Consider the following 27999-nt stretch of genomic DNA (forward strand, 5'->3'; position numbering starts at 1 on the left):
AGAGTGGCTATTTTACTACCCGTGATAGAGAGTTAGGGTGATTCTGGAGACCACAATGCGTATGTACTAGCGCTGATGTGCTGTATGTAGGAGTGATATGATTGATGTGGAACATAGTCAGAGGTTTCTCAGGGGAATAGAGCTGTCAGGGTGGCAGGACTCATTTGGTACTGATGAGCATGTTACTATGACGTAAAGGCACCTGAGGGACACAAGTTGATGAGAGAAACATGTAGGCACACGCAGGAACACAAGCATGCAAACGGACACACGCATGCAAACGGACACACACACACACACACGCACGCACACGCACACGCAAACGCACACACACACACACACACACATGTGCAAACACAAAAAACACCGGCATGTCCATATTCCCACCCACACTCCTAAGGCCACCATGTTATTGAAAGGATCCCTGACCTTCTGGTTTCCACCAATGTCCCATCGGTCGTGACCTCAATACGCTTCCCCATCTGCTCCCCAAATGTTACAGTGGAACATTTCACTGGACAGACAAATGAAGGAATAGACTGGTGGTCATCTCCTCACCTCTCCTCTCTCCTCACTGTTTTCCTGTCCCTCTCACTGAGATATTGTGACCTGCAGCCCTCTGCCTCCAATGTCATTTTCTGTGCCTAGAGCTCATTTCAAGGGAAGAACACCAAATCAAAATCAAAGATAATAATACAAACAGCCCCGCGGGTCTCTCTAATGACTAAGGTGAGCCCCAGACTCTGGCTCTGACTGCATCGCAATACTAATGAGCAGTCTCATGGATGGGGAAATGTCGAGGAGAGTGACTGGCATGGTAAGTGGTTCCTCATCTCACTGTGGGTTTCACTTGCACAACACCAGCACAGTTAGCTAACATGCCCTGTTATGATGACTGGCCATGAAATCTAAATCCCAAAGAAAAAGAGGGAGAAACAAAGAAAAGGGAGGGGAGAGAGAGAGAAAATAGAATAGGAGAATTCCATTGTCATGTGTTTCCCAAAGCAAGTGGAGCCTGTACATTTGATGAAGCGGCCCATTCAATTAGCTCCCGACATCCACAGCTGTTCCCTTGGGTGTCGTTCTCACAGATGTTCAGTGTGCTGTTGTCTGCAAAACTCAGAGACTCTCTTCTCTCCCCCTCTCCCTCTAGCCTCCTCTCCTCTCCTCTCCTCTCCTCTCCTCTCCTCTCCTCTCCTCCTCTCCTCTCCTCTCCTCTCCTCTCCTCTCCTCTCCCTCCTCTCCTCTCCTCTCCTCTCTCTCCTCTCCCTCCTCTCCTCTCCTCTCCCTCTCCCTTTAGCCTCTCCTCTTCCTCTCCCCCTCCTCTTCCTCTCCTCTCCCTCTAGTCTCTTTTCCTCTTCTCTCCCTCTTCCTCTAGCCTCCTCTCCTCTCCCTCTTCCTCTAGCCTCCTCTCCTCTCCCTCTTCCTCTAGCCTCCTCTCCTCTCCCTCTTCCTCTCCCTCTCCCTCTAGCCTTATCCCCTCTCCCTCTCCTTCTCCCTCTAGCCTCCTCTCCTCTCCCTATTCCTCTCCCTCTAGCCTCCTCTCCCTCTTCCATCTTCCTCTCCCTCTCCCTCTAGCCTCATCTCCTCTCCCTCTTCTTCTCCTTCTAGCCTCCTCTCCTCTCTGTCTTCCTCTCACTCTCCCTCTAGCCTCCTCTCCTATATACTCTCCAGACAATAACACAACAAGGTCCTGGTTGACTGAATGGTTATAAAGAGCTAGCAGACACTTACTGGTCTGAATCTGAAATCTCAGACCGCTGCAGCTTGATATCGCTCAAGGAAACAGGCACCCTGCCTCATAAATGGCTCACTTACTCACAAAGATAGTTTGTTTTTGTCTATTTTAATAATGTCCAGATAGGGAGTGACAGACGCACAGATGAACAGACAGTCAGACAGAGGCCTTCCTTACGTAGACACAGACACACAGACAGAGACACACAATTCAGTCCCATTCAAAATCCTATTTTCCCTAACCCCTAACCCTAACCGTACCTTAACCTTAACCCTTAAACCTAACCTTAACCCTAACCTTAAATCATGCACACACACACACACACACACACACACACACACACACACACACACACACACACACACACACACACACACACACACACACACACACACACACACACACACACACACACACACACACACACACACACACACACACACACACACACACACACACACACACACACACACACACACACACACACACACACACACACACACACACACACACACACACACACACACACACTGACCAGCCCTTTTTGACAGACTTAGTGATTGATCTGATACAGCCCTGCGTGTCACTTCATTATGTGGATTCTCATTGATAAGAGAACAGCTATGCAACTATTTTCTTTCTCTTTATCTCTTCTGTGGGGTGGTGTTGCTTCAGAGACATCTATGGACCCTGGCTAAATATCATTATTAATTTGGTTCCCAGGCTTTAGGTCATGATTAGTCTACACATAGTACAGTACAGCCCATGAATTCCTGCCAAAGGCCACAAATATGGCTTGCTCTTTACCGAAGATTGTGAAACCACATACCAATTTACAAAACTCCAGTCATACAAGCAGCAGAGTTGTCTGCCTTCCTTGCCTCTGGATAATTCAAACATTTGATTCATTTTGGACAGGTGTTGAATGTGGAGCTTCGTGCTGAAATTCCCACTTTAAACTCAGACTTCTACAAGGTCAGGGGTCAGGAGCGTGAACACAGGAACTTAGACACCTCACCCCGTTCTCTCAACTCCTCAGCCTCTCACCTAATCCCAATCACAAGTCACTGCTTGGAGAGAGAAGCCCATTGACCTGAGTAACATACAAACACACAGCCCCCCCGCCTGACCTAAGAGCCATTTTATTTCTCTATCTGGTTAGGTCATGGTGTGATGTGGGGTGGGCATTCTATGTTTTGTTTTCTATGTTTCTTTATTTCTCGGTTTTGGCCGGGTATGGTTCTCAATCAGGGACAGCTGTCTATCGTTGTCTCTGATTGGGAATCATACTTAGGTAGCCCCTTTTCCCTCCTTTCAGTGTGGTTAGTTGACTTGTGTTAGTGGCACCTTTCCCTCGTAAGCTTCAAGGTTGTTCATTTGTTTCTTGTTTTGTTGGCGTCATTCCAAAATAAATGAAAATGTACGCTCACTACGCTGCACTTTGGTCCACTTCCAACGACACCCGTGACACATACAGCATATGTATATATTTTAATCCACAGCAATGGTTCAGTCATACTGTGTTCCCAAACTGTGCTGCAATAGACTATAATGGCAGTAGACTATGATGAATAGAGATGCACAATATTCTTCACTCCCGTGACTAGACTCCATGCATGTCTTATGTTACCTATAAAACACAATTAAGTCTCAGTTGACAAGCATGATAAGATACATAACTGTCCTGGTTCTCCCCAGACTAAAGAGCAGAGTATTTCTCATTGATGTAGCTATGCTGTTCTGAGAGGCGGATGCCAAAGTATTTCAAATCAGAGGTAGGGAGAGAGGAAGGGGGAGAGGGAGAGGGAGAGAGGAAGAGGGAGAGGGAGAGAGGAAGGGGAGAGGGAGAGGGAGAGAGGAAGGGGAGAGGGAGAGGGAGAGAGGAAGGGGGAGAGGGATAGGGAGAGCCGTGCAAACCCACACGCAGGGCCAAGCCAAATAACGGCTAGAGTATTTGTTCTCGACTGCCTGATTTAGAGCTCTGGCATTTGGGATTTAGATGGGCAGGTTAAAACACCGTCCAGGCATTTCCTGACAGCACACGGTGTGAGGATAAACCTTGGCTGCTTTCACTTCATCAGATATAGATACAGACACCAGACAGAGGGACATGCTCTTTCTAGGTCCAGACAGTGTCACATACACAGACCACCAGAGAGTCTCTACACCTCCCTACTACATCCTAGATCTACAGTATACTGTTCCCACCACACAGCAGGATATTAACCCTGTATGCACAGCTATTCCTATCCCTGAAGGCACACATACAACCGGCTAACATATCCATGGGCACAGGCCAGCGGAACAGTACATTGACATGTTGCTGTCGAAGACATCACTCCAGAAGTCCTTTAAATACACCGTTACAAAGACAATTATTTGTGTGTGTGCATCTACCCCAGACAGTTCCAGTTGAGATTCAAGACTTTTGACTGATCTTCAGTCTATTACCATTGTTCACAACAACAGACCAATTTGAATATAGAGGAGCAGGAAGTTTTCCAGAGGCAGAACAGTAATGTCTGTAAACAAGCCTGACTCAACAGTACTATTCACTGACTCAATGACTGGCGGCTCTTTGGAAGCCCTTTCATGTTTCTGCCCAATCTCATCCCCACTGTCTGCGGAGCGGTTTAGAGACAGGCTATTGGGCAAGGTTCAGAACAAATGCATTGGACCAAATGCATCATCAATATAAAGGGTCCTCTAATGACCAAGTTTGTAATGAGCACAAATGGTATTTTGTTTCTTCTCATTATCAGGACAATAGACTCACACTAATGGCATTAACCATCTCACAACAAGTCAAATAGGTTCAAAGAAGAAACCTACAAATTACTGCCACCTAGTGGCTGCCATGTTGGGTAAACGTGTAATATTGACACTAGTTGAAAGCTATATTTGCAGATGCTCGGATGCACTCAGACATGCGTTAATATACACTGAGTGTACACAACAATAGGAACACCTTGATAATATTGACTTGCTCCCCCTTTTTCCCTCAGAAGCTCCTCAATTAGTTGGGGCATGGACTACTAGGTGTAGAAAGCGTTCCACAGGGATGCTGGCCCATGTTGACTCCAATGCTTAGTTGGTGGACCATTCTTGATGCACACAGGAAACTGCTTAGCATGAAAAACCCAGCAGAGTTGCAGTTCTTGACACACTCAAACCGGTGTGTTTGGCACCTACTACCATACCCTGTTCAAAGGGACTTAAATCTTTTGTCTTGGCCACTTCTATTGTGCTTCTGAATGGCGCAGACGCACAATATATGTCTCAATTGTCTCAAGGCGTAAAAATGATTCTTTCACCTGTCTCCACCCCCTTGAAGTGGATTAATCAAACAGGTGACATCAATAAGGGATCAAAGTTTTCACCTAGATTCACCTGGTCAGTCTATGTCATGGAAAGAGCAGGAGTTCCTTATGTTTTGTACACTTAGTGTATATACCCATCAGCCACCCAGCCACCAAAGCACACATATGTCGACTCATTTTTATCTATGTCTTGTCCTGCAGCGAAGAATATCATGCGTACCAGACATAAACCCCAGGCTAACCTGAAACCAACCCACTCCAAATGCCCTTCTCTGGACCATTCGAAAGCCTACAGGCAGCTTATATGTTAGAAGCATATGGAAGTGGTGAGTTTCCATTTTCCTCAATACAATAAATATAGTGTAGGTGGACTATTTAGTGGGGGGAAGAGTATGACCGAGTAGCTCTGTTTCTGCGTTGCATGCTCCCTGCATATTAATGTCCTCTGCAATGAATCAGCCAGACCTCCAGTAAGGTGACACTCCCGTCCTCTGTCTTCGTCTCTCATAGGACACCTTCACAGCGCACACACACACAAGACCTACAGACTACACTCGACCGCTCTTCTGCAGGCGCGATGCAGTGCATGACTACATCGCACTGCTGTAAGTGGTTGGAGGACACGACAGTGGATGAATAATAGCATCATGACTCACTATAGGGTCACATAATGTAATAGCCGATGCTGTTACTTAGCGAACGGCTGAATATATGAATATGAGTGAACCTAAGTGGTCCAAATAATACTACCATATTAATGGGACGTTGATGAACAAGTGATTCATATTCCTTATACTAGGTCGCTGTATCCTGTCATAACAACCCTGGGCTCCACCCACAAACTTACAGTAATAACTAAGGGACATTAGGCTGACAACTTTAAGAATGAGAAGGCCCAAAACTTTATGGTGACAGTCATTGGGAACGTCAGCAGGAGTGGATTTGGAGAGGGTAAAGGCTAGCAGAGAACTTGTGATTCTGCATGCATCTTCAATGTGCCCTTTGAGACAAAACAATATTCTGGGACAAAAATAAATCAATAAAAGGAAGGACATATTATTCTTCTCATTGTGCACTTCTCAGGTCTTTATCAAGCTGCAATATTGTTCACTCTCAGCCCTTTCAGCCCGAGCTGCTGGAGAGATAAGAGGAGTGCCCTTTCTTCACACGCACACACACACACACGCACACACGCACGCACGCACGCACGCACGCACGCACGCACGCACACACACACACACACACACACACACACACACACACACACACACACACACACACACACACACACACACACACACACACACACACACACACACACACACACACACACACACACACACACACACACACACACACACACACACACACACACACACACACACACACACACACACACACACACACACACACACACACACACACACACCTGTTTATAGTATGATATCATCCTATTAAAAGATACAGGACACTAAAACAGCATTACAGATAGAGTTACACAGTGTTCCTTCGTTGTGAATTGAAGAAATGAAATAAGCCTCCAAGGATAATCAATGGGCAGCACTCGGTAACCACCAACCATGAACAATTCTAAAAGAGCACCTACTTCTAAGTCTGCCCAGTCGAGAGGACAAAATGCCAGACGGTTATTATCCTTCTGAAATGCAATGTCCATCAAGCCAATAACATACAGTACTCAACGCACTGGACAGAATATCAATCGTTCTAGGAAAAGGCCCCCAGTGAAATCTATGTACGTGGGCAGAGCATAGGTTCACCATGTATGCATTGACTACTTGACTATTGCAACACCCATCCAGTCACTCAGAGGGCTCTTTTTCCTTCCTCTACTCTCAACAACAGAACACTTAACCTTCTACTGAGCCCCTCTTAGCCCTAACATGACACCATGTACTTTATTTTGGCCTCATAAGAACCGTAGAGGTTGCAAAAGTGGTGAGGAGCAAAACAGGAAGATCCTCTCTCCTCTCTCTTAGTCGTAACAGGAAATAAAGCAGTCACGGCCAAAGACAGCTCTGAAGCGATTTGATAAAAGAAACACCAGGCAATTACACTGCAGATGCCCACATGAGAATAAGAGGGCATAACCTTGTGCAGTGACATGGTCATCATTAAGCCCCCAGAGAGGGAAAACAGGCACCGCTGCTCTGTGATCACAGTGTCTGTCTGGCTCTCTGAAGCAGAGCAGGGTAGGGCTCACTGCTGCCTGGCTGACTCTCCTCCCTCTCTGCTCCCTCTCTGCTCCCTCTGTCCCCAAAACTACATGATGATGGCCAAAGACACTATGACATGGAAAAGCTCTTACAGAGGGTTAATGAGGTAGACGTCTAATGCCAGAAGTTAAGTCTTTGCAAAGTATTACAGACTAGGACCCACTGTCCCAGGCTTTATAATCACTTTACAATGCATGATTTTGCTGATGATCATGGATGATAGCTACAGTGCCATGCAAAAATATTCATCCCCCTTGGCGATTTTCCTATTTTGTTTCATATAATGGACATACCACAAAATAGCCCAAATTGGTGAAGTGAAATTAAAAAAGTAACTTGTTTAAAAAAATAAAAACTGAAAAGTGGTGCGAGCGTATTTATTCACCCCCTTTGCCATGAAGCCTCTAAATACGATCTGGTGCAACCAATCACCTTCAATAAGTCCACCTGTGTGCAATATAAGTGTCACATGATCTGTCACATGATCTCAGTATATATACACCTGTTCTGACAGGCCCCAGAGTCTGCAACACCACAAAGCAAGGGGCACCACCAAGCAAGCGGCACCATGAAGACCAAGGAGCTCTCCAAACAGGTCAGGGACAAAGTTGTGGAGAAGTACAGATCAGAGTTGGGTTATAAAAGAATATCCGAAAGTTTGAACATCCCACGGAGCACCATTAACACCATGATAAAAAAAATGGAAAGAATATGGCACCACAACAAACCTGCCAAGAGAGGGCCGTCCACCAAAACTCATGGACCAGGCAAGGTGAGGAAACAAAGAGACCAAAGATAACCATGAAGGAGCTGCAAAGCTCCACAGTGGAGATTGGAGTATCTGTCCATAGGACCACTTTAAGTCGTACACTCCACAGAGCTGGTCTTTACGCAAGGGTGGCCAGAAAAAATGATTGCTTAAAAATAAGTAAACATATTTGGTGTTCACCAAAAGGCATGTGGGAGACTCCCCAAACATATGGAAGAAGGTACTCTGGTCAGACGAGACTAAAATTGAGATTTTTGGCCATCAAGGAAAAAGCTATTTCTGGCACAAACCCAACACCTCTCACCACCCCGAGAATACCATACCCACACTGAAGCATGGTGGTGGCAGCATCATGCTGTGGGGATGTTTTTTATCGGCAGGGACTGAAAAACTGGTCAGAATTGAAGGAATGATGGATGGCGCTAAATACAGACAAATTATTGAGGGAAACCTGTTTCAGTCTTCCAGAGATTTGAGACTGGGACGGAGGTTCACATTCCAACAGGACAATGACCCTAAGCATACTGCTAAAGCAACACTCGAGTGGTTTAAGGGGACACATTTAAATGTCTTGGAATGGCCGAGTCAAAGCCCAGACCTCAATCCAATTGAGAATCTGTGGTATGACCTAAAGATTGCTGTACACCAACGGAACCCATCCAACTTAAAGGAGCTGGAGCAGTTTCTCCTCAAAGAATGGGCAAAAATCCCAGTGGCTAGATGTGCCAAGCTTATAGAGACATACCCAAAGAGACTTGCAGCTGTAATTGCTGCAAAACGTGGCTCTACAAAGTATTGACTTTGGGGATTGAATAGTTATGCACACAATCATTTTCTGTTTTTTTTGTCTTATTTATAGTTTGTTTCACAATAAAAAATATTTAGCATCTTCAAAGTGGTAGGCATGTTGTGTAAATCAAATGATAGAAACCACCCCCAAAAAATCCATTTTAATTCCAGGTTGTAAGGCAACAAAATAGGAAAAATGCCAAGGGGGGTGAAAACTTTCGCAAGCCTCTATAATGCATAAGTATTTTTATGTTAGGAACCATTCACTGAGTGATGAGGGCGAGGCCTATGTTGGATTGGACAGTTTTATACCCGTTTTTAGTGAAAGAAAAAGCCAAGTTTGCGCGGGTGTTCAACCTAAAAAGGACTAATCTTTTCTTGCCAGCCTCATGGATACCATCATGGATACTTTATATGAGTCTCCCTAACAGCAGCACAGTCTGTCCTCTCCTCTGCTCTGCCTGCCTGCTACAACAGCATCAAAAACAATGACAAAGTTCATTTCAAAGGCATGACTCAACTCTAAGTCTTTGTCTCCAACTCTCCATGTTAAATTTAGCCCTGTATTGTGTCCTGTATTTTCTCCACCCTTTATTCTAGCTGGTATGAGTCAAGCAACACTATTAGAGACCTTTCCGCCTGGGTAATACTGACCAGACCAAACATACAGGATAGTTCTTTTTTTTCCCCATGCCTGTTTTTCATTCATGCGCCAATATTGCTATTGATTTCATATTTGGTGCAGAAGGTGCCTGTTTTCCCTTGTTGTGCCCGATCATGCTGCAAGTTTGACTTTGTTTCAACAAGTTAATCATCTTTGTGTTTGTCCCCAAAGCAGCAGAGGCTGAGCCAAGGGAAGTGCAGGTATTTCTGGGAGAGGGGAGCAGAGAGTATAGTCACCCATGCATAAGGTCCTCATTTGTTCTGAATGTACAGTCATGCTTCACTACTTCTGGACTGGAAATACTGATACAGCAGATTCCGATTCAGAGTGTTTAATAGTCACATGTACAGGAGTTGCAGGTGGGATTGCAGGGTACAGTTCAAATCCTAGGCTCCGGGCTGCAGGACTAAGTGAAATCAAATAATGAAAATGGTCATAAAAAACAACAGCCACAGAAATAGAAATAGCACTATATACATCATCACTGGAGCAGTGATCAATTAATGTCTATTGAGGTGGAGGCAGAGTAAAGACTGTTGAGGGGGTGTGAATAAATGGCCATAGAGGGAGCAGCATGAGTGATGAGTCACCAGCAAAGCACCCCCACACCATCACACCTCCTCCTCCATGTTTTACAGTTGTCACGTTTGCTCCCGCCCTGCATCACGCCCCCCCTATCATCCATTACGCACACCTGCCTTCCCTCGTCCCGCGCGACTCACTCATCACCTGTTATTACCTCCTCTATATTTGTCAGTTCCCCATCTCTGTTCCCCGCGTCTGCATTGATTGCCTTTTGTTTGTGTTACCTGTTTGCTGACGCTGTTCCTGTCTCATTCCATGTCCGTTATTTATTAAATGTGTTACTTCCCGTACCTGCTTTGTCTCTCCAGCGTCATTCCATGTGACAACGGTGGAGCATGGAGATGTCATCAAGACAAATGGTAGCTACTTTGAAAAATGTAAAATATAACATATATTTTTTATTTGTTTAAACATTTTTGGGTTACTACATGATTCCATATGTGTCATTTCATAATTTTGATGTCTTCACTATTATTTTACAATGTAAAAAAATGTAAAAAATAAAGAAAAACCCTTGAATGAATCAAACTTTTTACTGGTACTGTATATAACATTCTATTGGTTGCAAGAATTTGTATAATAATTTAAATAGAAAAATTCTAGGTTTTGAATCCGGCGTCATTTTGGAGAGGTTGTTTACATGGCACCACGTTGTCAGAGTGCATACCTCCTTGAAGGCTGTCTCGTCGTTGTTAGTAATCAGGCCTACTACTATTTTGTTGTCAGCGAACTTGATGATGGAGTTGGAACTGTGTGAGTCCACGCAGTCGTGGGTATACTTGGAATACAGGAGAGGAGAGGACTAAGGACGTACCCTTGTGGGGCCTCAGTGTTGAGGAGGTAATGTCGCCTACCTTCACCACCTGGGGGCGGCCCGTCAAGAAGTCCAGGACTCAGTTGTATAGGGGGGAGTTCAGACCCAGGGCCGTGAGCTTTGTAATGAGCTTATAGGGCACTATGGTATTGAAGGACGAGCTGTATTCGAGGAACTCTTTGATTGGACACCAGGTTAGCTGACTCCTGACTCCAGTTAGCTTTTGGAGAAATCATTAGCCTGGAGGTTCACATACCTTTTCCAACCTACACTGTGATTGATTAAATGATGCATTCAATATAGACAAGAAAAATACAATCATTTGTGTGGTATTAGTTTAAGATGACACATTTATGCATAAATCCAGGTAATTCCAAAGGGTTCACATACTTGTTCTTGCCACTGTATGCATTCCTTTTGTCCAGGTGGGTAAGGGCAGTGTGCAGTCAATGGCGATTGTGTCGTCCGTGGGCGGTAAGGGGAATTGGAGAGGATCGAGTGTGTCGGGGAAGGAGGAGGTGATATGGTCTTTGACTAACCTCTCGAAGCACTTCATGATGGCGGAGGTGAGTGCTAACAGCCAGTAGTCATTCACTTCAGTTACTTTCCCTTTCTTGGGCACAGGGATTATAGTGGACATCTTGAAGCAGCGGCCTGAGCTAGGGAGGTATTGACAATGTCAGAAAACACAACAGGCAGCTGGTCTGCACATGCTCTGAGGGCAAGGTTAGGAATGCCGGTTGGGCCGGCAACCTTGAGAGGGATAACACGTTTCAATGACTTACATATGTCCTCAGTGGAGACTGTGCGTAGCCCACTCTCCTCGGCAGCTCAGGGTCATTGTGCTCAAATTGTGAGAAAAACGTGTTTAACTCCTCCGGTTGGTGACCACGATGTGGCTGGCTTTCTTTTTGTAATCTGTGATCAATAGGAGCCCCTGCCACATATGCCTTGTGTCCGAGCAGTTGAATTGCTCCTCCACTTTGTCCTTATACTTGTGTTTCGCTATCTTGATTGATCTGCGTATGTCGAATTTGTACTGTTTAACCAAACTATTTTCACCTGTCACTTTGCCCTTTTTATAAGCAGCATCTCTCTCTTTCAGTTTTCCTACAAGGCTGCTATCAATTTTAATGAACTCGGAACATATTCCAGTCCACGTGATTAAAACAGTCCAGTAGGCTGTCTATACTTTATATGCGTCATATTTAAGACGACGACTGCCAATCATAAAATGGTAGGGCCGCCTCTGGCATGCTATGCTGTGTCACACCTGCTCCCCATCATTGCTGATTCATACAAATGTCAATAAGTAGGTATGATGACTGTACTATGAATTGGATCTTAATCATTGTTGGGGCATTCGTAACATTTGTAAATGTATAATGCATTTATCGATGCAGTCATGAATAAATACTGGTCCAATAATGCAGACCTCAGGTAATGCCTGTGTCTTGGAGAGTCCATATCTGTCTGTTTTGAGGAATGGCCTCTGTTTGGAGAGTAATAATGTTTGGATGCGGGTTGGAGATGATCATGTTTGGACTCGGGGACCGGAGTCAAGCGGGGAGGGGGATGTGAAGCGTGCGACGCAGGGCAATTGCTCCTGACCCTTGTCCACTGGCGACAAGCAGGAGGCTTGAGGGACTCTGGGGGTCAATGCTGATTAATTGGGAACCTGTTGCATGGTGCTGCGAGGGCCTGGTTCCATGTAGGGTCTCCAGTCACTCTGGTGTGGGAGAGAGTTATGGGGCTGCATCAGAGAAGAGGGGCTCAATTAGATTTCAGCAGGGATCTTCAGCATCGCTAATAAACTGACATGTTGCAGCATTACTTTACATTTACCCAGTACAATTGAGAAAACTTTAGAACCCCCTCAAGTGAATTTCATTTTACAAGAGGATTGGAGTGTATGTATAGATAATGAATCAAATGAAGACTTAGCCAGTGTGGTGTCTGAGTGCCTTGCAGAATGTGGAGAAGGAACCTCCATTGGTTCATGTTTTCCTGTAGTAGTAGTAGTTTTTTGTTGTGCTTGTGTATTTAAGTGCGAGCGATTAAGCATGAAGAGCTGTGTGAATGGACGATCATTATAGCCGTTTAGAAATGAGCACCGTGTAGAATCCCAAGCAGAATAATAGATGATGTCTTTGTTTATGGAACCTTTGTTTTAAGGGCAGTGTACAGAGTGTATGGTTTGTGAGTGTACTCAAATAATGGGACACTTAACTCACTAGGGGCGCAAAACATTTCAATGGATCCAATTAAAGCAAGGCAACTCATTTTTCAATGCACTCATGCCTATCAAATGAATCACACTTTTTCAGCAGCGGATTCTGAATTGCGGAGAGGGGGAAAGGAAAACATACTGTCAGCGGTTTCTTTTCAATCCTTTTCACGTGGGTTTGTTCTTCTCGTGTGAGGCGTACTCAGGTGCTAATATTCTGCAGCTACTGGAGGAGAGAGAGCTAGGCAGGCAGCAGGCGAGACAGAGCCCCCAATGTCGCTAGCTGCTCCATAGTGTACAATATGAGAGTCAGCAGGATAAGAGATTGGCACCCTGCACACACACACACACACACACACACACACACACACACACACACACACACACACACACACACACACACACACACACACACACACACACACACACACACACACACACACACACACACACACACACACACACACACACACACACACACACACACACAAGACATCCTGTCAAGAAAGAGGTCAGCTGAAAGTGGAAGCCAGACAAATTACACATCCACACTGAGAAAGGGGTTGGAGAGAGGGAAGGTGCATTGTGGGTCCCTCCCAGGGCCTGGATTTGTCTCAGATGAGTAATGGTGTTGGGCCCGTTGCTGGTTGATCATACATGCAATCAGTGTGAACCAGATGCTTTCAGAAGACTCAAATCCAGTCTGTGAGAGGACAGTTGGTTTCCCAGACCAGCCGGGGCTTCCCAGGGCGGTCATTAGGGATGGTTAAAACGTAATCTCATCTTCACCAGTAGATGGCGTGGACGTCCTAACTCTGCTGCTGTCTTACTGGAGTTTTTTTCCCCTGCTTCCTTCATTTGACTAGTTTTATAATGATGTCGCTGAATTACATAAGAGTGCAGCATCCCTCTCACTCTCTCTCACCAGGCTGGCTCTCCATAAGAAATGATGCGTTAGATCTTCTCTGCTGAAAGTCCCTCATTCTTTTCTTTGTTAATGTGCAGAGCTCCATCATAGAGCCACCAAAATGTTTTTTTCTTCTTTCTGTACAGTGATAGAGAAATCCAGCTTTGATCGCTGACCTAATTAATGAACCAATTGATGAATGCAAATACCAGATTAGCTATGCAAATGTCACAGCGGAAAACAAATACTCTGCCCTCATTTGGAACTTCTGAAGGCTCAAAATAAATTATAAATGCATGAGACAAGATCTTGTTCATGATACATTTAAGAAAAAGTAAAGCTGTGGATCTGCGGCTGAGCTGAGTGAGGAGCTTTTGGGAGACACTGTGGTGGAGAAGGGGAAAGGGAAGGGACTTAACACCGGCAAGGCCCTGATGTGAGGAGAAAATAATGAAAAAGAAAGCAGAGAGGCTTAAAAAAAGTCATCGTTCTAAAACGACCAGATTTTCCCACAAGCCTGTGCCGTGTACTAAGGATCAGTGGTCCTTCATATGCTACTCATGTCCGTCTCTGCACTGGAGGGTCCAGGGATTAAGTTTCTGGCCTTGGAAATGAAGCCAAACTGGTCTGAGGTTCACTGTGCAATATATATATACACTACCAGTCAAAAGTTTTAGAACACCTACTCATTCAAGGTTTTTTTTTTTTTTTTTTACTAATTTCTACATTGTAGAAGAATAGTGAAGATATCAAACTTATGAAAGATCACATATGAAATGTAGTACCAAAAAAGTGTTAAACAAATCTAAATATATTTTATACTACTAAAGGACACCAATAATAAGAAGAGACTTGCTTTGGCCAAGAAACACAAGCAATGGACATTAGACCTGTAGGAATGTATCCTTTGGTCTGGAGTCCAAATTGGAGATTCTTGGATCCAACCGCCGTGTCTCTGTGAGAAGCGAACGGATGATTTCCGCATGTGTATTTCCCACCGTAAAGTGTTGAGGTAGGAGGTGTTATGGTGTTGGGGTGCTTTACTGGTGACACTGTCTGTGATTTATTTATTTAACCAGCATGGCAACCACAGAATTCTGCAGCAATACACCATCCCATCTGGTTTGGGCTTTGTGGGACAATCACTTGTTTTTCAACAGGATAATGACCCAACACACCTCCAGGCTGTGTAAGGGCTATTTTACCAAGAAGGATAGTGATGGAGTGCTGCATCAGATGACCTGGCCTCCACAATCACCCAACCTCAGCTAAATTGAGATGGTTTGGGATGAGACGGACCGCAGAGTGAAGGAAAAGCATCCAACAAGTGCTCAGTATACACTACCGGTCAAAAGTTTTAGAACACCTACTCATTCAAGGGTTTTTATTTATTTTGACTATGTTCTACATTGTAGAATAATAGTGAAAACATCAAAACTATGAAATAACACATATGGAATCATGTAGTAACCAAAAAAGTGTTAAACAAATCAAACTATTTTATATTTGAGATTCTTCAAAGTTTCCACCCTTTGCCTCGATGACAACTTTGCACACTCTTGGCATTCTCAACCAGCTTCATGAGGTAGTCACCCGGAATGCATTTTAATCAGCAGGTGTGCCATGCTAAAAGTTAATTTGTGGAATTTCTTTCCTTCTTAATGGATTTGAGTCAATCAGTTGTGTTAGGGGATGTACAGAATATAGCCCTATTTAAGACCAAGACCAAGTCCATATTATGGCAAGAACAGCTCAAATAAGCAAAGAGAAACAACAGTCCATCATTACTTTTAGACATGAATGTCAGTCAATACGGAACATGTCAAGAAAACATATTAAATTTTCAAAAGGAAATATCACATTTACATAAGTATTCAGACCCTTTTCTCAGTACTTTTTTGAAACACCATTGGCAGCGATTACAGCCTCAAGTATTTTTTGGGTATGAAGCGACAAGCTTGGCACACCTGTATTTGGGGATTTTTCTCCCATTGTTCTCTCAAGCTCTGTCAGGTTGGATGGGGAGCGTCGCTGCACAGCTATTTTCAGGTCTCTCCAGAGATGTTGGGTTCAAGTCTGGGCTCTGGCTGGGACACTCAAGAACATTCAGAGTCCTGAAGCCACTCCTGTGTTGTCTTGGATGTGTGCTTAGGGTTGTTGTCCTGTTTGAAGGTGAACCTTCACCCCAGTGAGAGGCTCTGAGCGCTCTGGAGCAGGTTTTCATCTAACATCTCACTGTACTTTGCTCAGTTGATCTTTCCCTCGATCCTGACTAGTCTCCAAGTCCCTGCCACTGAAAAACATCCCCACAGCATGATGCTGCCACCACCATGCTTCACGGTAGGGATGGTGCCAGCTTACTTCCAGACGTGACGCTTGGAATTCAGGCCAAAGAGCTCAATGTTGTTTTTATCAGACCAGAGAATCAGAGTCCATTAGGTGCCTTTTTTTTGGCAAACTCCAAGCGGGCTGTCATGTGCCTTTTACTGAGTGCCTTTCAGTCTGGCCACTCTACCATAAAGGTCCGATGGTGGAGTTGTCCTTCTGGAAGGTTCTCCCATCTTCATAGAGGAACTCTGGAACTTTGTCAGAGTGACCATCAGGTTCTTGGTCACCTACCTGACCAAGGGCCATTCTCCCCCGATTGCTCAGTTTGGCCTGACAGCCAGCTCTAGGAAGAGTATTGGTGGTTCTAAACTTCTTCCATTCAAAAATATAATGTGCTTTTGGGAACCTTCAATGCTGCAGAAATATTTTAGTACCCTTCCCCAGAACAGTGCCTCGACACAATCCTGTCTCGGACCTCCACGGACATTATATAGACAGGTCTGTGCCTTTCCAAATCCTGTCCTATCAATTGAGTTTACCACAGGTGGACTCCAGTCAAGTTGTAGAAGCATCTCACGGATGATCAAAGCAACTGGATGCACCTGAGCTCAATTTCGAGTTTCATAGCAAAGGGTCGGAATACTATTGTAAATAAGGTATTTCTGTTTTAAAAAATATATTAAAACCTGTTTTAGCTTTGTCATTATGGAATATTGTGAGTAGAGTGATGTGTAAAAAATATATTTTTTTAATCCATTTTAGAACAAGGCTGTAATGTAACAAAATGTGGAAGAAGTCAAGGGGTCCGAATACTTTCTGAATGCACAGAGGGCAGGGGAGAGGAGAGGGAGCTGCCAGCCATTGCTCTCTAATTGAATTCACACTCTTCTTTGACGAGTGGACAGACTGCTCTCTGACTGCCCTACTTTTCTTTTTGCCTTTGCATCGCTATTGTTATACAGTTTAATACCTAAATAAAGGACAACATTCTAAAAACACAGGGACTCCTACCTCTCTCCCTATATGCATGTGATGCATTCAGAAAGCCCATTTAGTCTCCAATGCATGAGGCTGCAGCTGATAATGCCATTATCTGGACAGATTTGCATAGGTAAGTGGCAGCACTCTGGTGGAGCCGAGCTTTGCTGCAGCAGGAGGCTGACCGAATGCCAAGACGTTAAGACAGAAACACTTTCCCTCAGCCTGCTAAAAGGTTAAAACAGCTTGCTACCCCACCCTCTCCTCTCCGCTCCTCTCCATGGGCCTCAGCGGCAGATGCCAAAGCTCTGCTGTACGACTAACCAGAGTACACTAGTCAGATAGCCTCTACTGGCTGGGTTACCAGACTAGTACACAGTCATAAAGCCTCTACTGGCTGGGTTACTAGAGTACACTAGTCATAAAGCCTCTACTGGCTGGATTACCAGAGTACGCTATTCATAAAGCCTCTGCTGGCTGAGTTACTAGAGTACACTAGTCATAAAGCCTCTACTGGCTGTGTTACCAGAGTACACTAGTCATAAAGCCTCTACTGGCTGTGTTACTAGAGTACACTAGTCATAAAGCCTCTACTGGCTGGGTTACTAGAGTACACTAGTCATAAAGCCTCTACTGGCTTTCTGACTAGAGTACACTAGTCAGAAAGCTTCTACTGGCTGTGTTACGAGAGTAGACTAGTCATATAGCCTATACCGGCTGGGTTACTAGAGTACACTAGTCATAAAGCCTCTACTGGCTTTCTTACTAGAGTACACTAGTCAGAAAGCTTCTACTGGCTGTGTTACTAGAGTAGACTAGTCATAAAGCCTCTACTGGCTGGGTTACCAGAGTACACTAGTCATAAAGCCTCTACTGGCTGGGTTACTAGAGTACACTAGTCAGAAAGCCTCTACTGGCTGGGTTACCAGAGTACACTAGTCATAAAGCCTCTACTGGCTGGGTTACTAGAGTACACTAGTCAGAAAGCCTCTACTGGTTGGGTTACTAGAGTACACTAGTCATAAAGCCTCTACTGGCTCGGTTACTATAGTACACTAATCATAAAGCCTCTACTGGCTGGGTTACTAGAGTACACTAGTCAGAAAGCTTCTACTGGCTGTGTTACTAGAGTAGACTAGTCATAAAGCCTCTACTGGCTGGGTTACTAGAGTACACTAGTCAGAAAGCCTCTACTGGCTGGGTTACCAGAGTACACTAGTCATAAAGCCTCTACTGGCTGGGTTACTAGAGTACACTAGTCAGAAAGCCTCTACTGGTTGGGTTACTAGAGTACACTAGTCATAAAGCCTCTACTGGCTCGGTTACTATAGTACACTAATCATAAAGCCTCTACTGGCTGGGTTACTAGAGTACACTAGTCATAAAGCCTCTACTGGCTGGGTTACTAGAGTACACTAGTCATAAAGCCTCTACTGGCTTTCTTACTAGAGTACACTAGTCAGAAAGCTTCTACTGGCTGTGTTACTAGAGTACACTAGTCATAAAGCCTCTACTGGCTGGGTTACTAGAGTACACTAGTCATAAAGCCTCTACTGGCTTTCTTACTAGAGTACACTAGTCAGAAAGCTTCTACTGGCTGTGTTACTAGAGTAGACTAGTCATAAAGCCTCTACTGGCTGGATTACCAGAGTACGCTATTCATAAAGCCTCTACTGGCTGGGTTACTAGAGTACGCTATTCATAAAGCCTCTACTGGCTGGGTTACTAGAGTACACTAGTCAGAAAGCCTCTACTGGCTGGGTTACTAGAGTACACTAGTCATAAAGCCTCTACTGGCTGGATTACCAGAGTACGCTATTCATAAAGCCTCTACTGGCTGGGTTACTAGAGTACACTAGTCATAAAGCCTCTACTGGCTGGATTACCAGAGTACGCTATTCATAAAGCCTCTACTGGCTGGGTTACTAGAGTACGCTATTCATAAAGCCTCTACTGGCTGGGTTACTAGAGTACACTAGTCAGAAAGCATCTACTGGCTGGGTTACTAGAGTACACTAGTCAGAAAGCCTCTACTGGCTGGGTTACCAGAGTACACTAGTCAGAAAGCCTCGACCGGCTGGGTTCCCAGAGTACACTAGTCAGAAAGCCTCTACTGGTTGGGTTACTAGAGTACACTAGTCATAAAGCCTCTACTGGCTCGGTTACTATAGTACACTAATCATAAAGCCTCTACTGGCTGGGTTACTAGAGTACACTAGTCATAAAGCCTCTACTGGCTGGGTTACTAGAGTACACTAGTCATAAAGCCTCTACTGGCTGGGTTACTAGAGTACACTAGTCATAAAGCCTCTACTGGCTTTCTTACTAGAGTACACTAGTCATAAAGCCTCTACTGGCTGGGTTACTAGAGTACACTAGTCATAAAGCCTCTACTGGCTTTCTTACTAGAGTACACTAGTCATAAAGCCTCTACTGGCTGGGTTACTAGAGTACACTAGTCAGAAAGCCTCTACTGGCTGGGTTACCAGAGTACACTAGTCAGAAAGCCTCGACCGGCTGGGTTCCCAGAGTACACTAGTCAGAAAGCCTCTACTGGTTGGGTTACTAGAGTACACTAGTCATAAAGCCTCTACTGGCTGTGTTACTATAGTACACTAGTCATAAAGCCTCTACTGGCTGGGTTACTAGAGTACACTAGTCATAAAGCCTCTACTGGCTTTCTTACTAGAGTACACTAGTCAGAAAGCTTCTACTGGCTGTGTTACTAGAGTAGACTAGTCATAAAGCCTCTACTGGCTGGATTACCAGAGTACGCTATTCATAAAGCCTCTACTGGCTTGGTTACTAGAGTACACTAGTCAGAAAGCCTCTACTGGCTGGGTTACTAGAGTACACTAGTCAGAAAGCCTCTACTGGCTGGGTTACTAGAGTACACTAGTCAGAGAGCCTCTACTGGCTGGGTTACCAGAGTACACTAGTCATAAAGCATCTACTGGCTGGGTTACCAGAGTACACTAATCAGAAAGTCTCTACTGGTTGGGTTACTAGAGTACACTAGTCATAAAGCCTCTACTGGCTCGGTTACTATAGTACACTAATCATAAAGCCTCTACTGGCTGGGTTACTAGAGTACACTAGTCAGAAAGCCTCTACTGGCTGGGTAACTAGAGTACACTAGTCAGAAATCCTCTACTGGCTGGGTTACTAGAGTACACTAGTCATAAAGCCTCTACTGGCTGGGTTACTAGAGTACACTAGTCAGAAAGCCTCTACTGGCTGGGTTACTAGAGTACACTAGTCATAAAGCCTCTACTGGCTGGGTTACCAGAGTACACTAGTCATAAAGCCTCTACTGGCTGGGTTACTAGAGTACACTAGTCAGAAAGCCTCTACTGGCTGGGTTACTAGAGTACACTAGTCATAAAGCCTCTACTGGCTGGGTTACCAGAGTACACTAGTCATAAAGCCTCTACTGGCTGGGTTACCAGAGTACACTAGTCATAAAGCCTCTACTGGCTGGGTTACCAGAGTACACTAGTCATAAAGCCTCTACTGGCTGGGTTACTAGAGTACACTAGTCAGAAAGCCTCTACTGGTTGGGTTACTAGAGTACACTAGTCATAAAGCCTCTACTGGCTCGGTTACTATAGTACACTAATCATAAAGCCTCTACTGGCTGGGTTACTAGAGTACACTAGTCATAAAGCCTCTACTGGCTGGGTTACTAGAGTACACTAGTCATAAAGCCTCTACTGGCTTTCTTACTAAAGTACACTAGTCAGAAAGCTTCTACTGGCTGTGTTACTAGAGTACACTAGTCATAAAGCCTCTACTGGCTGGGTTACTAGAGTACACTAGTCATAAAGCCTCTACTGGCTTTCTTACTAGAGTACACTAGTCATAAAGCCTCTACTGGCTGGGTTACTAGAGTACACTAGTCATAAAGCCTCTACTGGCTTTCTTACTAGAGTACACTAGTCATAAAGCCTCTACTGGCTGGGTTACTAGAGTACACTAGTCAGAAAGCTTCTACTGGCTGTGTTACTAGAGTACACTAGTCATAAAGCCTCTACTGGCTGGGTTACTAGAGTATACTAGTCATAAAGCCTCTACTGGCTGTGTTACCAGAGTACACAAGTCAGAAAGCCTCTACTGGCTGGGTTACCAGAGTACACTAGTAATAAAGCCTCTACTGGCTGGGTTACTAGAGTACACTAGTCATAAAGCCTCTACTGGCTGTGCTACCAGAGTACACTAGTCATAAAGCCTCTACTGGCTGGGTTACTAGAGTACACTAGTCAGAAAGCCTCTACTGGCTGGGTTACTAGAGTACACTAGTCAGAAAGCCTCTACTAGCTGTGTTACCAGAGTACACTAGTCATAAAGCCTCTACTGGCTGGGTTACTAGAGTACACTAGTCATAAAGCCTCTACTGGCTGTGCTACCAGAGTACACTAGTCATAAAGCCTCTACTGGCTGGGTTACTAGAGTACACTAGTCAGAAAGCCTCTACTGGCTGGGTTACTAGAGTACACTAGTCAGAAAGCCTCTACTAGCTGTGTTACCAGAGTACACTAGTCAGAAAGCCTCTACTGGCTCGGTTACTAGAGTACACTAGTCATAAAGCCTCTACTGGCTGGATTACCAGAGTACGCTATTCATAAAGCCTCTACTGGCTTGGTTACTAGAGTACACTAGTCAGAAAGCCTCTACTGGCTGGGTTACTAGAGTACACTAGTCAGAAAGCCTCTACTGGTTGGGTAACTAGAGTACACTAGTCAGAAATCCTCTACTGGCTGTGTAACTAGAGTACACTAGTCATAAAGCCTCCACTGGCTGGGTTACTAGAGTACACTAGTCAGAAAGCCTCTACTGGCTGGGTTACCAGAGTACACTAATCAGAAAGTCTCTGCTGGCTGGGTTACTAGAGTACACTAGTCATAAAGCCTCTACTGGCTGTGTTACCAGAGTACACTAGTCAGAAAGCCTCTACTAGCTGTGTTACCAGAGTACACTAGTCAGAAAGCCTCTACTGGCTCGGTTAAAAGAGTACACTAGTCATAAAGCCTCTACTGGCTGGGTTACCAGAGTACACTAGTCATAAAGCCTCTACTGGCTGGGTTACTAGAGTACACCGGTCAGAAAGCCTCTACTGGCTGGGTTACTAGAGTACACTAGTCATAAAGCCTCTACTGGCTGTGTTACCAGAGTACACAAGTCAGAAAGCCTCTACTGGTTGGGTTACCAGAGTACACTAGTCATTAAGCCTCTACTGGCTGGGTTACTAGAGTACACTAGTCAGAAAGCCTCTACTGGCTGGGTTACTAGAGTACACTAGTCAGAAAGCCTCTACTAGCTGTGTTACCAGAGTACACTAGTCAGAAAGCCTCTACTGGCTCGGTTACTAGAGTACACTAGTCATAAAGCCTCTACTGGCTGGGTTACCAGAGTACACTAGTCATAAAGCCTCTACTGGCTGGGTTACCAGAGTACACTAGTCATAAAGCCTCTACTGGCTGGGTTACTAGAGTACACTAGTCAGAAAGCCTCTACTGGTTGGGTTACTAGAGTACACTAGTCATAAAGCCTCTACTGGCTCGGTTACTATAGTACACTAATCATAAAGCCTCTACTGGCTGGGTTACTAGGTACACTAGTCATAAAGCCTCTACTGGCTGGGTTACTAGAGTACACTAGTCATAAAGCCTCTACTGGCTTTCTTACTAGAGTACACTAGTCAGAAAGCTTCTACTGGCTGTGTTACTAGAGTACACTAGTCATAAAGCCTCTACTGGCTGGGTTACTAGAGTACACTAGTCATAAAGCCTCTACTGGCTTTCTTACTAGAGTACACTAGTCATAAAGCCTCTACTGGCTGGGTTACTAGAGTACACTAGTCATAAAGCCTCTACTGGCTTTCTTACTAGAGTACACTAGTCATAAAGCCTCTACTGGCTGGGTTACTAGAGTACACTAGTCAGAAAGCTTCTACTGGCTGTGTTACTAGAGTACACTAGTCATAAAGCCTCTACTAGCTGGGTTACTAGAGTATACTAGTCATAAAGCCTCTACTGGCTGTGTTACCAGAGTACACAAGTCAGAAAGCCTCTACTGGCTGGGTTACCAGAGTACACTAGTCATAAAGCCTCTACTGGCTGGGTTACTAGAGTACACTAGTCATAAAGCCTCTACTGGCTGTGCTACCAGAGTACACTAGTCATAAAGCCTCTACTGGCTGGGTTACTAGAGTACACTAGTCAGAAAGCCTCTACTGGCTGGGTTACTAGAGTACACTAGTCAGAAAGCCTCGACCGGCTGGGTTACCAGAGTACACTAGTCAGAAAGCCTCTACTGGTTGGGTTACTAGAGTACACTAGTCATAAAGCCTCTACTGGCTCGGTTACTATAGTACACTAATCATAAAGCCTCTACTGGCTGGGTTACTAGAGTACACTAGTCATAAAGCCTCTACTGGCTGGGTTACTAGAGTACACTAGTCATAAAGCCTCTACTGGCTTTCTTACTAGAGTACACTAGTCAGAAAGCTTCTACTGGCTGTGTTACTAGAGTACACTAGTCATAAAACCTCTACTGGCTGGGTTAATAGAGTACACTAGTCATAAAGCCTCTACTGGCTTTCTTACTAGAGTACACTAGTCATAAAGCCTCTACTGGCTGGGTTACTAGAGTACACTAGTCATAAAGCCTCTACTGGCTTTCTTACTAGAGTACACTAGTCATAAAGCCTCTACTGGCTGGGTTACTAGAGTACACTAGTCAGAAAGCTTCTACTGGCTGTGTTACTAGAGTACACTAGTCATAAAGCCTCTACTAGCTGGGTTACTAGAGTATACTAGTCATAAAGCCTCTACTGGCTGTGTTACCAGAGTACACAAGTCAGAAAGCCTCTACTGGCTGGGTTACCAGAGTACACTAGTCATAAAGCCTCTACTGGCTGGGTTACTAGAGTACACTAGTCATAAAGCCTCTACTGGCTGTGCTACCAGAGTACACTAGTCATAAAGCCTCTACTGGCTGGGTTACTAGAGTACACTAGTCAGAAAGCCTCTACTGGCTGGGTTACTAGAGTACACTAGTCAGAAAGCCTCTACTAGCTGTGTTACCAGAGTACACTAGTCAGAAAGCCTCTACTGGCTCGGTTACTAGAGTACACTAGTCATAAAGCCTCTACTGGTTGGGTTACCAGAGTACACTAGTCATTAAGCCTCTACTGGCTGGGTTACTAGATTACACTAGTCAGAAAGCCTCTACTGGCTGGGTTACTAGAGTACACTAGTCAGAAAGCCTCTACTAGCTGTGTTACCAGAGTACACTAGTCAGAAAGCCTCTACTGGCTGGGTTACTAGAGTACACTAGTCATAAAGCCTCTACTGGCTGGGTTACTAGAGTACACTAGTCATAAAGCCTCTACTGGCTTTCTTACTAGAGTACACTAGTCAGAAAGCTTCTACTGGCTGTGTTACTAGAGTACACTAGTCATAAAGCCTCTACTGGCTGGATTACTAGAGTACACTAGTCATAAAGCCTCTACTGGCTTTCTTACTAGAGTACACTAGTCATAAAGCCTCTACTGGCTGGGTTACTAGAGTACACTAGTCATAAAGTTTTACTGGCTTTCTTACTAGAGTACACTAGTCATAAAGCCTCTACTGGCTGGGTTACTAGAGTACACTAGTCAGAAAGCTTCTACTGGCTGTGTTACTAGAGTACACTAGTCATAAAGCCTCTACTGGCTGGGTTACTAGAGTATACTAGTCATAAAGCCTCTACTAGCTGGGTTACTAGAGTATACTAGTCATAAAGCCTCTACTGGCTGTGTTACCAGAGTACACAAGTCAGAAAGCCTCTACTGGCTGGGTTACCAGAGTACACTAGTCATAAAGCCTCTACTGGCTGTGCTACCAGAGTACACTAGTCATAAAGCCTCTACTGGCTGGGTTACTAGAGTACACTAGTCATAAAGCCTCTACTGGCTTTCTCACTAGAGTACACTAGTCATAAAGCCTCTACTGGCTGGGTTACTAGAGTACACTAGTCATAAAGCCTCTACTGGCTTTCTTACTAGAGTACACTAGTCATAAAGCCTCTACTGGCTGGGTTACTAGAGTACACTAGTCATAAAGCCTCTACTGGCTTTCTTACTAGAGTACACTAGTCATAAAGCCTCTACTGGTTGGGTTACCAGAGTACACTAGTCATAAAGCCTCTACTAGTTGGGTTACTTGAGTACACTACTCAGAAAGCCTCTACTGGCTGGGTTACTAGAGTAAACTAGTCAGAAAGCCTCTACTGGTTGGGTTACCAGAGTACACTAGTCATAAAGCCTCTACTGGTTGGGTTACTAGAGTACACTAGTCAGAAAGCCTCTACTGGTTGGGTTACCAGAGTACACTAGTCAGAAAGCCTCTACTGGCTGGGTTTCCAGAGTACACTAGTCAGAAAGCCTCTACTGGTTGGGTTACCAGAGTACACTAGTCATAAAGCCTCTACTGGCTTTCTTACTAGAGTACACTAGTCAGAAAGCTTCTACTGGCTGTGTTACTAGAGTAGACTAGTCATAAAGCCTCTACTGGCTGGATTACCAGAGTACGCTATTCATAAAGCCTCTACTGGCTTGGTTACTAGAGTACACTAGTCAGAAAGCCTCTACTGGCTGGGTTACCAGAGTACACTAGTCAGAAAGCCTCTACTGGCTGTGTTACTAGAGTACACTAGTCAGAGAGCCTCTACTGGCTGGATTACCAGAGTACGCTATTCATAAAGCCTCTACTGGCTGGGTTACCAGAGTACACTAATCAGAAAGTCTCTACTGGTTGGGTTACTAGAGTACACTAGTCATAAAGCCTCTACTGGCTCGGTTACTATAGTACACTAATCATAAAGCCTCTACTGGCTGGGTTACTAGAGTACACTAGTCAGAAAGCCTCTACTGGTTGGGTAACTAGAGTACACTAGTCAGAAATCCTCTACTGGCTGTGTTACTAGAGTACACTAGTCATAAAGCCTCTACTGGCTGGGTTACTAGAGTACACTAGTCAGAAAGCCTCTACTGGCTGGGTTACCAGAGTACACTAGTCATAAAGCCTCGACTGGCTGGGATACCAGAGTACACTAGTCATAAAGCCTCTACTGGCTGGGTTACTAGAGTACACTAGTCAGAAAGCCTCTACTGGCTGGGTTACTAGAGTACACTAGTCAGAAAGCCTCTACTAGCTGTGTTACCAGAGTACACTAGTCAGAAAGCCTCTACTGGCTCGGTTACTAGAGTACACTAGTCATAAAGCCTCTACTGGCTGGGTTACCAGAGTACACTAGTCATAAAGCCTCTACTGGCTGGGTTACCAGAGTACACTAGTCATAAAGCCTCTACTGGCTGGGTTACCAGAGTACACTAGTCATAAAGCCTCTACTGGCTGGGTTACTAGAGTACACTAGTCAGAAAGCCTCTACTGGTTGGGTTACTAGAGTACACTAGTCATAAAGCCTCTACTGGCTCGGTTACTATAGTACACTAATCATAAAGCCTCTACTGGCTGGGTTACTAGAGTACACTAGTCATAAAGCCTCTACTGGCTGGGTTACTAGAGTACACTAGTCATAAAGCCTCTACTGGCTTTCTTACTAAAGTACACTAGTCAGAAAGCTTCTACTGGCTGTGTTACTAGAGTACACTAGTCATAAAGCCTCTACTGGCTGGGTTACTAGAGTACACTAGTCATAAAGCCTCTACTGGCTTTCTTACTAGAGTACACTAGTCATAAAGCCTCTACTGGCTGGGTTACTAGAGTACACTAGTCATAAAGCCTCTACTGGCTTTCTTACTAGAGTACACTAGTCATAAAGCCTCTACTGGCTGGGTTACTAGAGTACACTAGTCAGAAAGCTTCTACTGGCTGTGTTACTAGAGTACACTAGTCATAAAGCCTCTACTGGCTGGGTTACTAGAGTATACTAGTCATAAAGCCTCTACTGGCTGTGTTACCAGAGTACACAAGTCAGAAAGCCTCTACTGGCTGGGTTACCAGAGTACACTAGTAATAAAGCCTCTACTGGCTGGGTTACTAGAGTACACTAGTCATAAAGCCTCTACTGGCTGTGCTACCAGAGTACACTAGTCATAAAGCCTCTACTGGCTGGGTTACTAGAGTACACTAGTCAGAAAGCCTCTACTGGCTGGGTTACTAGAGTACACTAGTCAGAAAGCCTCTACTAGCTGTGTTACCAGAGTACACTAGTCATAAAGCCTCTACTGGCTGGGTTACTAGAGTACACTAGTCATAAAGCCTCTACTGGCTGTGCTACCAGAGTACACTAGTCATAAAGCCTCTACTGGCTGGGTTACTAGAGTACACTAGTCAGAAAGCCTCTACTGGCTGGGTTACTAGAGTACACTAGTCAGAAAGCCTCTACTAGCTGTGTTACCAGAGTACACTAGTCAGAAAGCCTCTACTGGCTCGGTTACTAGAGTACACTAGTCATAAAGCCTCTACTGGCTGGGTTACCAGAGTACACTAGTCATAAAGCCTCTACTGGCTGGGTTACTAGAGTACACCAGTCAGAAAGCCTCTACTGGCTGGGTTACTAGAGTACACTAGTCAGAAAGCCTCTACTGGTTGGGTAACTAGAGTACACTAGTCAGAAATCCTCTACTGGCTGGGTTACTA

This window comes from Oncorhynchus keta, chromosome 2, assembly GCF_023373465.1.
Source record: "Oncorhynchus keta strain PuntledgeMale-10-30-2019 chromosome 2, Oket_V2, whole genome shotgun sequence".
NCBI classification, from domain to species: Eukaryota; Metazoa; Chordata; class Actinopteri; order Salmoniformes; family Salmonidae; genus Oncorhynchus; species Oncorhynchus keta.